Source organism: Rhinolophus hipposideros (assembly GCF_964194185.1).
Source record: "Rhinolophus hipposideros genome assembly, chromosome: X".
In the NCBI taxonomy this organism is placed as follows: Eukaryota; Metazoa; Chordata; class Mammalia; order Chiroptera; family Rhinolophidae; genus Rhinolophus; species Rhinolophus hipposideros.
Window position 1 is genome coordinate 101,470,172 of NC_138046.1, and position 16,127 is coordinate 101,486,298.

A 16,127-nucleotide genomic window follows, 5' to 3' on the forward strand; every position below is an offset into this window, starting at 1 on the left:
TAAAAGTGTCCAGTAGGCACAAACCTTCTTTAAATAGAATCATTCATAGACGAAATCCACAGAGGAAGTAATGTTGCCATGCATTTCATATAGAACCTTTATGGAAGTATCATACATGAGCTATTTCTCGAAAAGAGTGGCCACATACCAGAATAGGAAGCATGCTTTATATCTTTATAGTTTATTTAACTTTACATGTTTAATGTTCCTTATAGAAAAAGGGGAAAACAATTCGGGAATCATTAGCTAGACTATAGGTTGTATTTCAAAAGATAAAGGAAATAGCATGGAAAGTGAACCCTTTGCCCAATTTTAAATTCCCAGTTCATTTTGAGAAAAACAGCCATAACAGGTGCACATAGATAGTTAAATATGTTCCTAGTAATTTCTTCCTATTTGAGAAATGTTAAATTATGTGTTAGTGTTGAATAGGACATGATTCTCTAATATACACAGGTGTGACATCTTTACTAGTAATCTTGCTCTAAGAAATATCTTACTTAGGTGTTCAAAAGAGCAACAGGAATTTGGAAATTTTACTGATTACTACCTTTAAAAGGAAGAGTAGATGCATCTTTATAATTTCTTTCTACACATGATTTAAGGAAAACTGAAGGTGGACCTGAGCTCAGTAAAGTGTGAAGGTAATGGGAAATCCCCTCCCCCTACAACCTTTGTGGGAGAAAAAAACACCAGCAAATATACATGAGAGATGTTGAGGAAAAATTAAAAAAAAAAAAATTTCAGATATTTTTACCCCTTTATTGATCAAAAGCTACTTTGTTTTTCAGAGCACGAAAATACATGTTTATGATTTGCTTTGCTCATTAAATTACCATGGTATACATTTTATATATAAAGTCATGAACTTAGTTGTTTCAGAAATGCTGTGACAGAGTTGGAATCTGCTGATCTTCAAGTAATCTACAGTTATGTGTGGTTTTTTTTTTCCAATTTAAGAAAAGAAGACTAGAACTGGAAGTGAGAAACCCATCAATATGATTGCAAACCAAAGAAAGTTATTATGTTTCCTGGACTTATTTCCCTTAGCAGTACTCTTCTTCAGAAAAGGCATTATAGAGTGGCAGACAGACCAGAGTCATGTGAATTTTATACATGAAAATATATCTAATTATTTTCATTTTTTAAGGAGCCTGCGAAGTAATTTGCTTCAGTCTTGGAGGGATAGAATTCACCTGTGAAGTTCCCCAAACATAGTAGGTCTGGTTAAGAGACGATGGATAATTACCACTGTGATAAATCAGCAGAGAAAGACACATTAAAAAGCAAGCCAACTACAGATGCTAGTAAGGAACTCCATAGGGTTTTAAGAGCGAGGCTTGTAACACATTGCATTCTAAAACCACATAGTTCCTCCCAGAAAATACCATTACCAGTGTCACAAAGTTCTCTGGATAGAGTGTGTCCTGGCATGTATACTATTTTATATGTAACAACTGGGTAAAGCAGAGGTGAGATTACAGTAAAATATTCTCAGACCACTCAAGTTACTTAAAGTGTAGTCCATAGAAATGTACTATCGCCATCACCTAGGAGCTTGTGAAAAATGCAGAATTCTGACCTTAGTCAGGTGTATAAACCAGAACCTACATTTTTAAAAAGCTCATTAGGTGATTGATAGTGATCTTGAGTACCACTGTTCTATGAGATACTGTATTTTTAGCAGAACCTTTTCATCAATCATATAAATAGATAGATCATATACATATGATATATACTATGTATATGTATATATCTCAAATACTTAAACTATAAAAGTGGTGGATCTCTGGTTGACATGGAGGCAGGATTTCCAGAAGTACGCTAGTCAAAGTCCCTGTTTATTCCTTGGGGTGGCCCAGAGCATCTCAAAGAACTACAGATCCACAATGCATAGTTATCCTACTCTTATAGAGAGCTGTCAGGAGCACTCTACCTAAGGCTCACAAAATCATAATGATAAACATCTGATTGAAACCCTAATTGGTCTAGAAGATGTGGACACCCACCTACATTTCAGCTTTCAATTTAAGACAGCATTATATCAACATCCTCTTGGACATAACTGGCACCAAGGGCAGTCCAAAGATTGGCAAACAATATGACTGGACATATTTCATTGTTCCATAGGGAAAGATGAATAGGGGAAAGAAAGAAAGAAGTTTGGTGTCCATGAAAAAAATCTCAAAGATTTGGAAAATGTGTCTAAAGTATTCAGAAATGAAAATTAAGGAAAGATGATTTAACTTTGTATAATTTCAAATGATATATATACCTGGGTTCCATGAATAGATTTTAAAATGTCATATAGAAATCCCAGGTTTAAAAGACAACCATGTAAAATATATGTGGAGAGTAAAAAAAAAAAAAAAAAGAGTAAAATTCAGTAAAGAATGCAAGGAAGCTAACAACACAACAGTAGAGTTAAAAAAACTTCATAAGGGTGCTTTTAACAAAAATAGCACCAGAGAAAATTGAATAGGAATTGAAGAAGCAATCCTTTTGCAATGCAGACAAAATAAGAGGAATATAAGCCTGAAAGTGATGTGGGGAGAAAACAAGGGAGAATGTTTCATTGTACAGTTGTGCTTGTCAAAGACAAAACCACAACCAATTGAAGAGTTGAAAACTAAATTGAGCTGTAAAAAAAAGTTTCATAATTATTTGAAGAATTATGCCAGTATTTTAATTTTGTTTTCTACAGATATCTAACTAAAACAATAAACCAACAAAGGATGTGTACGTAAGGACAAAAATCAAGTAGGTCTTGTACTTCTCCATAACAAAGACCAGAAAAGAGTCAAGCAATGTCTAAACTTTAATTGGAAAAGAATCATAAAATTAACTAGTTATATTGAGTGACTCAAGAAATATAGAATCAGTCCAATTGTAGTTGGATTGATCAAAGTGTTTTTATTTGTAATATAAAAATACAAATCCACACATTGATAATATAATAACTTCTTACAAATCAGAAAGTAAAATATTCAGTAGTGACACTAAGAAACTTCTTTGAGACATACAAATGGCCAACAAATACCTGAAAAAATGCTCAACTTCACTAGCTATTAGGGAAATACAAATCAAAACCACAATAACATATCACCTCACACCTGTTAGAATGGCTACCATCAACAAGACAAATCATAACAAGTGTTGGAGAGGCTGCTGAGTAAAAGGAACGCTCATACACTGTTGGTGGGAATATAAATTGGTACAGCCACTGTGGAAAACAGTATGGAAGGTCCTCAAAAAATTAAGAATAGAATTCCTATATGACCCAGCAATCCCTCTTCTGGGTATTTACCCAAATATCTAAAAACATCCATAAAAACATATGAACCCCTTTATTCATTGCAGCATTTTTTCACGGTGACTAACACATGGTAACAACCAAAGTGTCCTTCAGTAGTTTGGATAAAGAAGATGTGGTATATGTGCACAATGGAGTACTATTCTTCCATAAGAAAAGATGAAATAGTGCCATTTGCAACAACATGGATGGACCTTGAGATTATCATGCTAAGCAAAGTAAGTCAGACAGAAAAAGTCAAGAACCATATGACTTCACTCATGCGGGATATAAAACTGAAAGCAGCAAAGGAACAAGACAGACAATAACTCATAGATACAGACAGCAGTTTCGTGGTTATCAGAGACTAAGGGGGTGTTGGCGTTGTAGAGGAGGGAGAAGAGGGTCAAATATATGGTGATGGAAGGAGAAGTGACTGGGTGGTGAATATACAATGCAATGTATACATAATGTTTTATATAAATGTACACTTGAAACCTATATAATTTTACTAACCAATGCCACCCCAGTAAATTTAATTAAAAAACGTCTGTAGCTAATCAGTAAAATATTACATCTTTTCTAGTAGACCTTTTTTTTTAATAAAAAAACACCAAAATAAATTTCAGATAGATTGCTATATAAAATTTTGGGGAAAATATATAATACAAATTGAGGCATATAAAATAAAACGTATTCCAGGTAAATAGTTTAAGAAGTCAGTAATGAATGACAAAATTTTGAGAAACTAAATTTTAGGTTGTTGCAAAAGTAATTGCACTGTTTGCAATTATTTTTAACCTTTTAAACCACAATTACTTTTGTACCAACCTAATATGAAATGAACAAAACACATGATATATGTGACTATATGTATGTGTGTGTGTATGCACACTTGCATATAGTCAGTATGAAAATGTCTAATATAGTAATCAGATATGTTATAAGATAGTGTTAATAGGCACAGACTTTACAGAAAGAAACAAAACAAAAACAAACAAAAGTTGACAATTAGTTGTCAAATGCCCAGGAATTCAAATAGAAGAAACAAGAGTTAAATGCCAAGATGTTCATCATTGCTTCATTAGCACAAATGAAAATTAGAAACGTTTCAGATATCTAATAAGGAATGTTTCAGTACATTTTTTTCAAAATATCTCAATGTTTCTTAAGCTCTTCATTATAAGAAATAATGTAGACTTATCACTATGTTCTGTATGCCTGAAACTAATTTTTTTTTTTTAAGGTAGACTTAAAATAAGAAAACTAATTTTGTTTGGCTTGTTTTTTGTGAATTTCTTAACAGGTGGATTTTTTTGACACTTCATTGTGAAACACTTTCGAGTTTATAAATTATTGTCCTAAACGTATCATTTTAGTCTTAAATCTTCCCTATAAGCCAAGTACCTCAGAGAATTACTATTTCTACTCTTTCTTGGATAATAGAATTGATTTATTAGGCAAGATTTATTTATTTATTTATTTATTTTGGCTTGCTCATCCAATTTTACTCTCTGCCTTTAGCCATGCTGCTTTTTAAATATTGGGAGACTGATTGCTCTGGGCTCTGTTAACAAGCATCTCTATACTCGCACTTTGGGAAATGTTGACCCAGTGGAAGTCACTGGCAAGAAAGGAGAGTGTTGGAGGAGAAAGGTTATTTGTTACGCTGGTTCACTCCCTGCTGACCTACAGGATTAGAGTGCCTGAATTTTCTAAGGCCACAGCTGCTTTTGTGTAGCCCCTCTACAAAAGCTTACCTTACTGGGCTCCAGTATTAACATGCCTTCCCGGTATCCCTTTAGGCTTTCAGGATAAGAGCTTTCTAGTATTACTAGTCTCTGTGTGCTTCACAATCTTTACTGGTCAATTTAACCCTACCTACCTCACTTCACTTATCCCGTTGTGTATACCATCTGGGTACTGCCAGAGCCATGATGGATACAGATACCCAAGGAGTTGATGGCTTTTTCAGTTATATTGTATAAGAATATGTAACAGCCATGTTAGAGACTCTAACATTTCTATTCTTTCTACGATATCAAGCTGAATTTAAGGGGAAATTGTTGGCTTTAAACACTTAATATAGAATATCTTATTGTGAGACAAAAATACGGTTTTGGCTATTTAAAATATATCTGTGCTTGGGCAAGGTTTATTATGTTTGCCTCCTAGCACAGAGGTTCTTTTTACCAAGTAGACTACTCAAATTTTGTTGTTATGCCACTGGTCTTTCCGTCACTGGTCATTTTATAGTGAAATAGTATGTCACTTGAGGGCAGTGTGAAGCCTCTGTGGAGATGGGCAACACAAGATTCAGGGAAACCAGTGATATGGACAGAATACGATACCTGTAAACATGAATTCATCTATAGAAAGTGCCCAGAACAGAACAAAAATGCTTAGTTTCTTGGAAAGCAAAAAAGTCAAACACTTCATCTGACCTGAGACAAATCTTTGAGCAAATCCAGTGGAAATGATTATATGTGATGATTCCTTATTTTGAAGTTCTGAACTTAGTATGTTTTGTTGATATTGCGAGTTATGTCTGCAGTGGAGTGATTGTGATGCACATTTTATGAAATAACTTGGCTTTTAACAAAGCTGGGAAATTGGCAGACCCATTGGGTTGCTAAATGAAAATTTTAGCACCATAATCACAGATACTTCATAAGTCAGAATTCATACTTCAATTTTTGTCTTATTAAGGAGGAACTAAGTGGAAGTAACTGGTGGAAGTGTCAAGGGCAAACTGAGGAGGGGGCTAGACAGAGGAGAAAAATGTGACACTCATGAGATTAAACAATAGCACTTGAGAGTTGTGCTGTTGCAGAAAAAAACTATAACTAGGTATGGCGATGTATGTTAGTCTTATTGTAATCATTTTGCTATACATACAAACATCAAAACATGTACACCTGAAATTAATACAATGTTATATGTGAATTATATATAAAGTCAAGTGGAAATAAAGCAGGGTAAGGGGAAAAGAAGGCTGGGATTATGTTTTGGGGTCTAGGAACAGGGATGTTATTTTATGAAGGATGAACAGAAGAGCCTCTCTGAAGTTGTAATCTTCATGCAGAGTCTGAATGAAGTAAGGGATACTTAGATGCGGAGATGTGCCACCCAGATCCTGCTCCACCGAAGGACTTTCTGCCCCAATTGCTGGAGAGCTGTCACCAGACAACCTTCAGTGTTAGAACATTCAGGGATTGTCTCAACTGCAAAGAGCCTCTCTCTCTCTCCAGGGCATGTCCATCCTGTGGGCCGCCCATGTGGGTGGGGCAGGTTCTTCCTGTGGGTGGCTCAAGGCCAGTGACTGATCCAGGTGGGGATAGAAAAGCACAAACGGGACCTATCTGTCAAGTGATTTCAGTTTCAAGTCTACCCCTGGGACCAGTGAAGGCTGTTGAATTTACATCACATCCTTTCTTTCCTTTCCACAGCTGATTCTAAGTGCACCCCCTCATAAACATCCTAAGAGCAGAAGTAACAGAAAAACCCCAAAACCCCACAAGTGTTCTTGGTGGAGTTGGTAGGTGTGCCCAGGCCAAATAGTAGGGCTTGATGCAGGGTCGGGAGCCCAAAAAGAGTGCTGAATTTTTGCTGCACATGCTTAAAAATGCAGAGAGGAATGGCTGAACTTAAGGGTTTAAATGTAGATTCTCTGATCATTGACCACAGCCCGGTGAACAAAGCTGCCAAGATACGGACCAGAAAGATAGTTCATGGGTAGACTAACTCAAACTTGAGCTCTCCCTGCCACACTGAGGGGATCCTTACTGGAAAAGGGCAGAGTGCTCTTCAACCAAAGAGCAGGGAGCACAGAAGAAAAGGATAACTCAGAAGAAACTGAAAACAAGCAAACTTACTTGTACTACCTGGAAGTAAATTCAGCATTAAGTAAATGCTAATGAAAGTAAACAAAACAAAAAACATAGCACTTGAGAGCTGTTGCATTTTATTTGACCAGTCCCCCTCTTCCAGGTTTTCTCAGATTGCCCCTGAAAGCCAGTTCAGGCCCTGCAAAAAACATGATTTTAAGTTATAAACATCACTTTCTCTGGTACATAGTAAGTGTTCAATAAACATATTTTAAAGTAAATGATGTAAGTCATTAAGCAAATCAGAGCAGAAAGAGATGTAATTCATACATTCAAACCTACTTCAGTATATGTGTACGTGCTTGGGATTTTATATTCAAAGTTTGTCACAAACAAAGAGAGATTCAGTCAGATACCTCTAAATTATTAAAGATGTTAGAACATTCTAGTCCTAAAGGGTACAGAAAACTTTTCTTCTAAACTTTGTGCATAGGCTTCAAGTAAAAGTCAATAGACTAATAAATAAGTACTCAACAATATTTCTCTGGCAAACCCTGTAGGCTATATCGTGTATTTTTACTAAAACAGTGGGAGGACATAACAGCTAAATGCCGTTTATGAAGTACGATTGTATAGGAGAATGACATTTAAAAACAAACGCAGTCTACTTACAAAGTATAAATTTATAGTCTTTTGGATTAAAAGGTATTTATACATGGAGCTGTGTCTTGCAACTGTGTTCACAGAAGTTAAGGTTCTCTGGAGAGTTCTAGGGGCCACCAGGAGAGATGGATGGAGGGGCAGTATAGCCAGCAGGTCAAGTACTCTCTCCCAAGCATGAGAGATTGAGCTTTAAATTTTGTAAAAATATTACTGAGATAGAGGGATAAATGGACAGTACATCAAAAAATGTAACTATCAGCTGGGCTTAGCAACTGGTTGGTGTTTGTATTCTTTGTCAAGTTCTTGAAGTCTACCATACTGATGCATAAGGAACCGGATAGGCTGGTAGGAAATTTAGCATTCTGGTGTGAAAATTCAGAAGAGTATGCCAAGAATCTATCTTGGATGGATAGACTTCTCACCTGTACACAGATGAATTGCAGAAGTCCCTAAATGTAAAAACAAGGCTTTGGCAAAAAAATGAAAAAAGAGAGAGAGAGAGAGAGAGAGAGAGGAAACACTCTTGTAGAGGAGTTTTACTAGGCAAGAAAATGAAGAGCAGATAGAATTAGGAATCATCGTAAAAAGAAATTATTGCTGTAAGTGTTTGAAGTGATTGAGACCCAGAAAGAAAGCAGTTTTTCTCTTGCATGCCAGCAGGAATGTTCTGTGGATTTTGGACAGGGGCGTTGTGAAAGATAGTGAATTTTCATCCAGTATTTTCAGAAAATGCGCCATGATTCCTTAATAGTGAAAGCTCTTGGCCGTAGGACACAAGTGCAAATAAACACTAGCTCTTCCTCTGGCTGACTTCTTACCTTTCACGTTTCAGCTCAGATGCTCTCCTTGTCAGTTGCTTCCATTAATACCTTATTTAAAACATGTCTGCCTCCAATGTTATTCTTTCTCATATGGCTCTGATTATTTTATTCTTAGCATTTCCTAAAATCAGTGTATTAAAATGATTTGTGTGCTGCTTGCTTGCCTATTCTTTGACTAACCCCACTTCACAAGGAAATGTACATCAGTCCTTGTCTCTTATATTTCTGATACCAAGTGCGTAGCAGATGCTCAACATATTTGTTGAATAAAAGAGCAATAGGACAAGTGAATGAATTAACGGATATTGCATATTTACCAACACTGTTTTAAGCGCTACCACGGTGTCATTTATCATTTTGACCAATTCTGTATTTTCTCATGAAGGCTGAATGAAACCTTGGCAAGTGTATTATCTCACACGCTGCTATTAGTCAAAATAAAATAGTGACTCAGAATCAGAGGGAGCTTTCTCCCAAGTGGTTCTCTTACCTTTAGAAATCCTTCATCCTCTTTATTGTTGCTTCTAATATCCTTTGATTTGTTTGGCATGATTCAAAATACCGGGTATGATTTCTGCATCTTTAATCAATGGACCATTCCCTCTACTTTCTGCTTTTTTATGACTGGCATTAAATTTATGTATGATTATGAAGGCATGCCTCTTAACATTGAAATAATATATAGTACTGTTTTGAGAAGAGTTTACTTCATAACTTGGGGATTCTTTAGAAGACACAGAAAATTACGGTTTAAAAGTGAAACACCAAACCCTATTTATTTATTTATTTATTTATTTATTTTTTGTTAGACCCTGATTTTTATCTCTTCTATTATTAGATGGGTGTAGAAACAATGAAATCTGACAGTGATGATAACAAGGGTTCCTGGGTTTTTTTTACAAAGCAAACGTTTTCCTTTATTCATTTGATAAGCATTTATTACTGAACTACTGCTATGAGCACAATGTAAGAAAAACCCCGTGTAATACAAACCCTATTTATTTTTGATGCTGTCCTATAATTAATTTTTTTTAACAGGACTTTATTGGGGAACACAGTGTGTACTTGCAGGACTTTTTTCCAAGTCAAGTTGTTGTCCTTTCAGTCTTAGTTGTGGAGGGCGCAGCTCAGCTCCAGGTCCAGTTGCCGTTGCTAGTTGCAGGGGCACAGCCCACCATCCCTTGCGGGAGTCGAACCGGCAACCTTGTGGTTGAGAGGACGCGCTCCAACCAACTGAGCCATCCGGGAGCTCAGTGGCAGCTCAGCTCAAGGTGCCGTGTTCAATCTTAGTTGCAGGGGTCGGAGCCCACCATCCCTTGCGGGACTCGAGGAATTGAACTGGCAACCTTGTGGTTGAGAGCCCACTGGGCCATGTGGGCATTGAACCGGCAGCCTTCGGAGTTAGGAGCAGGAAGCTCTAACCCCCTGAGCCACCGGGCGGCCTATAATTAATTTTGAATGAAATTCTAAACTATGAATCTTTAAAGTTTAAATGAGATTGAAAATCCTATGACATGTCTTTATGATCAACTAAAGTTCCCATTAATACATCATTTAATGAGAACTTTGTATAGTATAATACATAATAGATCTTGTAGTAAATGTAGGGGTAGAAAGGTGATTTAAGAAATGAATCCCCAATTACAATGCTGATTTTTATGATAGACAGCCGTGTGCTACCAGTCTAGCGATAGCTTAACTTACTGAGAGTAAAGATCTATGTTGGTTATAGAAATGAGGGGTAATGTCAGTGATAAAAGCTATCCATGTATGAGGTGGTACTTTTAAAGTAGGCAGAAAATACATAATAACAACTCTTTGTTTTTTGCTCTTTGTTTTTAGCGCATTTCCTATTATTACCAGGGTCTCTTTCCAAGCGCTTGACATATATGTGATTTATAATCCTTCTAATGGTTCCATGAAGAAGTGCCATGTTCAGAGTCACAGTTATTAAGTGGTAGGTCTGGGATTCAAACTCAAGCAATCTATAAACAGTGTATATGCCCTCCAAACCTGGAATCTATTTGTATTTGAATCCTATTTGAATATTTTACTGTTATTGACATGATTTCCGTTCACCAAAGGTTTTAAGGGATATAACAAATTCAGAACTTGCCAAAAATCACTTGTAATTATTTGAGTCCACGCGCCTGGTAGGGCTGACAATGGAGAACTTTATTAAATTGTACCAGTGTTTTTCAGTGTTTCAGCAGGTTGTAGGATTTCAGTGTATCCAGGTATTCATTCTTTGAAAAGAAAACATTAAAGCATTTTTATTACTGCTTGCTGACTTTATCATTTCCAGAGCTGCCTATCTTGAAACCATGTGTCCATGGTTTTTAATCTATACATTTAAATACTTGGTAATATTGTTAAATTGTTCATACTATCTAATGCAACCAAAAGATTCATTGTACGCCCTATCAAAATTATAATGGCATTTTTCACAGAACAAAGATTCCTAAAATTTGTATGGAACCATGAAAGATCCTGAATAGCCAAAGGAATCTTGAGAAAGAATAATAAAGCTGGAGGCATCATGCTCCTGATTTCAAACTATATTGCAAACTGTAGTAATCAAAACAGTGTGGCATTGGCATAAAAACAGACACATAATTCAATGTCATATAATAGAGAGCCCAGAAATAAACCCAGACGTATGTGGTCTATTAATTTATGAGAAAGGAGTTGAGAGTATACATTGGGGAAAAGGACAGTATCTTCAATAAATGGTGTTGGGAACTCTGGACCATTATCTTACACTGCAAACAAAAACTAACTCAGAATTGATTACAAGACTTGACTGTAAGACTGAAAACCTTGAAACTCCTAGAAGTAATTATAGGTGGTAAACTACTTGATATTGGTCTTGGAAATGAGATCTTGGTTTTGACTCTAAAAGAAAAGGCAACAAAAGCAAAAATAAACAAGTGGGACTACATCAAACTAAAAAGATTCTGCAGAGCTAAGGAAATAATTAACAGAATGAAAAAGGCAATCTACTGAATGAGAGAAAATTTTTTTTTTCATTTTAATAAACTCTCCATTTATTTATTTGCATAAGTATGCCTAGAACAAGCCACGGGAGGAAAATTCTTAAGTGTTAGCAATGTTTTTGCTACAGGTAATTTTTTTTTTTTATAGTTGGCATTCATTAATGTTTAGCCTCTGGTCCACAACGCCACGATCAGGCATCCACACCATCTCTGAGGTGGTCTCCCAAATAGGACGCATGCCCATCGGATAACCAACAAAACCCCTACAACATTATTGAATAAGTTCCCCAAATTAATTTCCAGAAAACCCTGAGGCCATCTTGCGGCCACCAGCCGCCTCCCAATCCCTTCACCTTTCCCCTTATCCCCACCCCCAACCCCCGCCCCCGCCCATCTAACAACTCTCGGTTTTTTCTTTGTGTCCTCAAAACTGTCTCTGATTAGTTCATTCACATATTCTTTTCTTTAGATTCCGCATATAAGTGAGATCATATGATACTTGTCTTTCTCTTTCTGACTTATTTCACTTAACATAATGTTCTCTAGATCCATCCATATTGTTGCAAATGATAAGATTTCTTTCTTCTTTATGGCTGCGTAATACTCCATTGTATAAATGTACCACAGCTTCTTAATCCAGTCATCGACCGATGGGCATTTCGGTTGTTTCCATATCTTGGCTATTGTGTAAAGTGCTGCAATAAACATAGGAGTGCATACTGATTTTTGAATTGGAGTTTTGGATTTCTCCGGGTAGATGCCAAGGAGTGGAATTACTGGATCATAGGGTAGTTCCATTTTCAGATTCCTGAGATACCTCCATACTGTTTTCCATAGTGGCTGCACTAATCTGCAATCCCACCAACAGTGCACTAGCGTTCCCTTTTCTCCACATCCACGCCAGCATTTGTTGTTGATTTATTGATGATAGCCATTTTGATTGGAGTGAGGTGGTATCTCATTGTGGTTTTTATTTGCATTTCTCTGATGGTTAGTGAGGTTGAGCATTTCTTCATATGTCTTCTTGCCTTCTGTATGTCCTTTTTAGAAAAATGTCTCCTCAAGTCCTCTGCCCATTTTTTAATTGGGTTGTTTGTTTTTTTGGAGTTGAGTTGAGTAAGTTTTTTATAGATTTGTGATATTAATCCCTTATCAGCTATATCATTGGCAAATATCTTTTCCCATTCAGTAGGATCCCTTTTTGTTTTATTGATGGTTTCCTTTGCTGTGAAAAAACTTTTTAGTTTGATGTAATCCCACGTTTATTTTTTGAGAGAAAATATTTTTAAATCGTATATCTGATAAGGGGTTAATATCCAAAATGCATAAAGAACTCATAAAACTCAATAGCAAAAAATAATCTGATTTAAAAAAATTGGGCAGAGGAACTGAATAGACATTTTTCCAACGAAGGCATACAAATGGCCAAGAGGTACATCCAAAGGTATTCAACATCACTAATCATCAGGGAAATGCAAATCAAAAGCACAGTGAGATATCACCTCAACACCTATTTGAATGGCTATTATCTAAAAGATAAAAAACAAATGTTAGTGAGGATGAGGACAAAAAACAACCGTTGTGCACTGTTGGTGGTACTGTAAAATGCAGCCGCTGTGGAAAACAGTATGGAGGTTCATCAACAAATTAAAGATAGAAGTATCATATCCAGCAATTCTACCTCTGTGTATTTATCCAAAGAAAATGAAAACACTAATTCAGAAAAATAGATGCACATACCCCCTCCCCCCACCACCCCATGTACAATAATCAAAATGTGTGATCAACCTAGGTGTCCATCAATTAATGAGTGGATAAAGGTGATGTGTATATGTATGTGCGTGTATATACATACATGTGTACATATGCATACACACAATAGAAGATTTTCAGCCACAAAACAAGAAAACCTTACCATTTGCAATGACATGGATGGCTTTTGAAGGCATTATGCTAAGGGAAGTAAATCAGACAGAACTACAAATACCGTATAATCTCGCTTATATTTGGAAATTGAAACAGCAGCAACAACAAAAAACACCAAGCTCCTAAACACAGAGAACAGATCGGTGGTTGCCAGAGAAGGGTGTTGGAGAGTGGGTAATGGGAGTCGAAAGGTACAAACTTCCATTTATAAAATAAGTCATGAGGATGTAATATACAGCATGGTGACTTAAGAGTACTGTATTGTGTATTTGAAAGTCTCTAATAGACTAAATCTTAAGTCTTCATCACAAGAAAAAAAAAACAGTGTTTTGTAACTATATGGTGATGGATTTAACTAGACTTACTGTGGTGACTATTTCCCAATATATATAAATATCAAATCATGTTGTACACCAGAAGCTAATAAATGTTATATGTCACTTATACCTCAATTTAAAAATAAGCTTTAAAAAGTTGTGTTTTTTTTTAAATAAGAAAGGAAATAGAAAAGATGATGAGATTTTTTTGGACATACGGAGATTGAGGCGCTGTCTAGGCATCCCAGGTGTGTATGTCTAGCCAGAAGTTGGCAATGAGCTCTGTGGATTGGAAAAGAGCTTAGGAATGAAGATACAACCGTGCATGCCCAATTTGTTGATGTGATAATTGTAGCTTGACTGTGAAGTCACTAAGGTAGATTGTGTAGAAATAGAAGAAAGTTAATAAGTGTCATAATAATGGCCACCATATGTCAAGTACTTAATATATTAAAGGCATAGAACTGGGAGCCATAGAGATAAATCTTGGTTTGATTTGAAACCACACTGTAACACATTCTGGCTGTATGACTTTGGCGAGTTGCTTCACACAATTTTTGCTTTCTCTTCCATAAAATCAACATAGTGATCTCCAGCTCCTTGAATCATGGTGAAGAGTTACTGAATGAACATGGGAAGTACCTAATACAGTGGGTAAAACCTGTAGTGGAACTTACAAGGGATTAACACCCTTGTCCCACTTAATACAAAGTAGTTAAGACCAGTATTATTGGTGCTTGAAAATTACTGCTTTTGCCTACTACATACATTTTCTTTAAATCCTTACTACAGGAGTATATGTAGGATGTATGTGATTGTGTCCATCATTTACTTGAGGAATTGAAAGATAAGTATCTTGACCAAGATCAAAGTAATTAATAGGTGTAATAAACATCCTCCACTTCGCAGTGGCTTAACACAACAAAACTTTACTCTTGTACAACTTACAGCCATCTTTGGTTTGGCAGGAATTTCTGGGTGACTGTATTTCAGACTCATGGATTCAGGCTTCTTCCATCTTATGATGTCATCATCTTTAAAGCTTGTCCTATATGGTCGTTTTTGAAAAAGGAAGAGAGAACAAGGAAGGATGATCAAGCCAGGTGTTTATAGCTAGAACTGAAAAGAGCACATGTAACTTTCACATAGAAACTGTTGGCCAGAAACCAGTCAATGCCCATCCCCAAACTAATTTCACTGAAAGCTTAGAAATGTAGTCTTCTTGCCTAAAAGAAGAAATGGAGTTGGTGAGCAAGACTTTGCATGTTTCATACGTGGTAAAGGTGGGTTTTTAAAGAAGTGCTACATAAGGAGGTTGGAAGGAGATAGAAAAAGTGTGACAATTAAGAGGACCCAGTATTGATTTTCTGCTCTGAAAGTCAAGGGAAGAGAGAGTCTCTCTACTTATTAAATGCTTCCTTTGTGATAGACACTGTGCTGGTTCAATGCTAAATCATGAAGAATCATTAATCGTGGTAAGGATTTGGAAAACTCCAGTGGTTTTAGCAACTGAACATATAAGGGCTTTGTTTCAGGAGAGTTAGGTAAGGGGAAGGGAAGTAGGAGATGGATTAGTTGTGAAATAAATACATACATATGTAGGAATTCACCGTATTGACAAATTGAAGGAGTAAAACTGTGCAATCATCTCAAAAGATGAAGAAAAATAAAATTCGGTATAAACGCTGGGTAATTTTGTGGGTTTTTTTTAGTGAACTAGGATGAAAACGGAAATGTTGTCATCTTAATGATTATAGCAAAACTGAAAGCTTTCTCATTGAGGTTGAGAATAAAAGGAAGATGACTATCATCCCTACCTCTATTTATCATGATAGTGGAAGCCCTAATCAGTACAATAAGGCTGAAAACAGAAATGAAAGTTATAGAATTGGAAGAAAGATAACATAAATTGTCTTTATATGTGGATTCTTTCATTGTATTCCTATAAAAACAAAATAATCTTCAGAAAAACGGTTTGAGTTAAAGTTTAGCAATGTTTCTGGACTTAAAAAACAAAACCCAATATAGTACAATTAGATAGTGATGTAAGTAGAAATTGCAGAGTAAGCACTTCCATAAAGCCTCCCCTCCATAAAAGCAAAAAGAACATGGAAAACATTCTCAGAATAAAATTTTTCTAACCTCTGGAAATTGAACAAAGGCTTTCATCAATCTACATAGCGTTTATTCAAGAACAGTGACTAAATCTTTGTAAAACAGCAACCCTCCACTTCTTTGTCTGAAGTAACTCTGAAAACCAGTAACCTGGGGGCAGAATAAGGTTG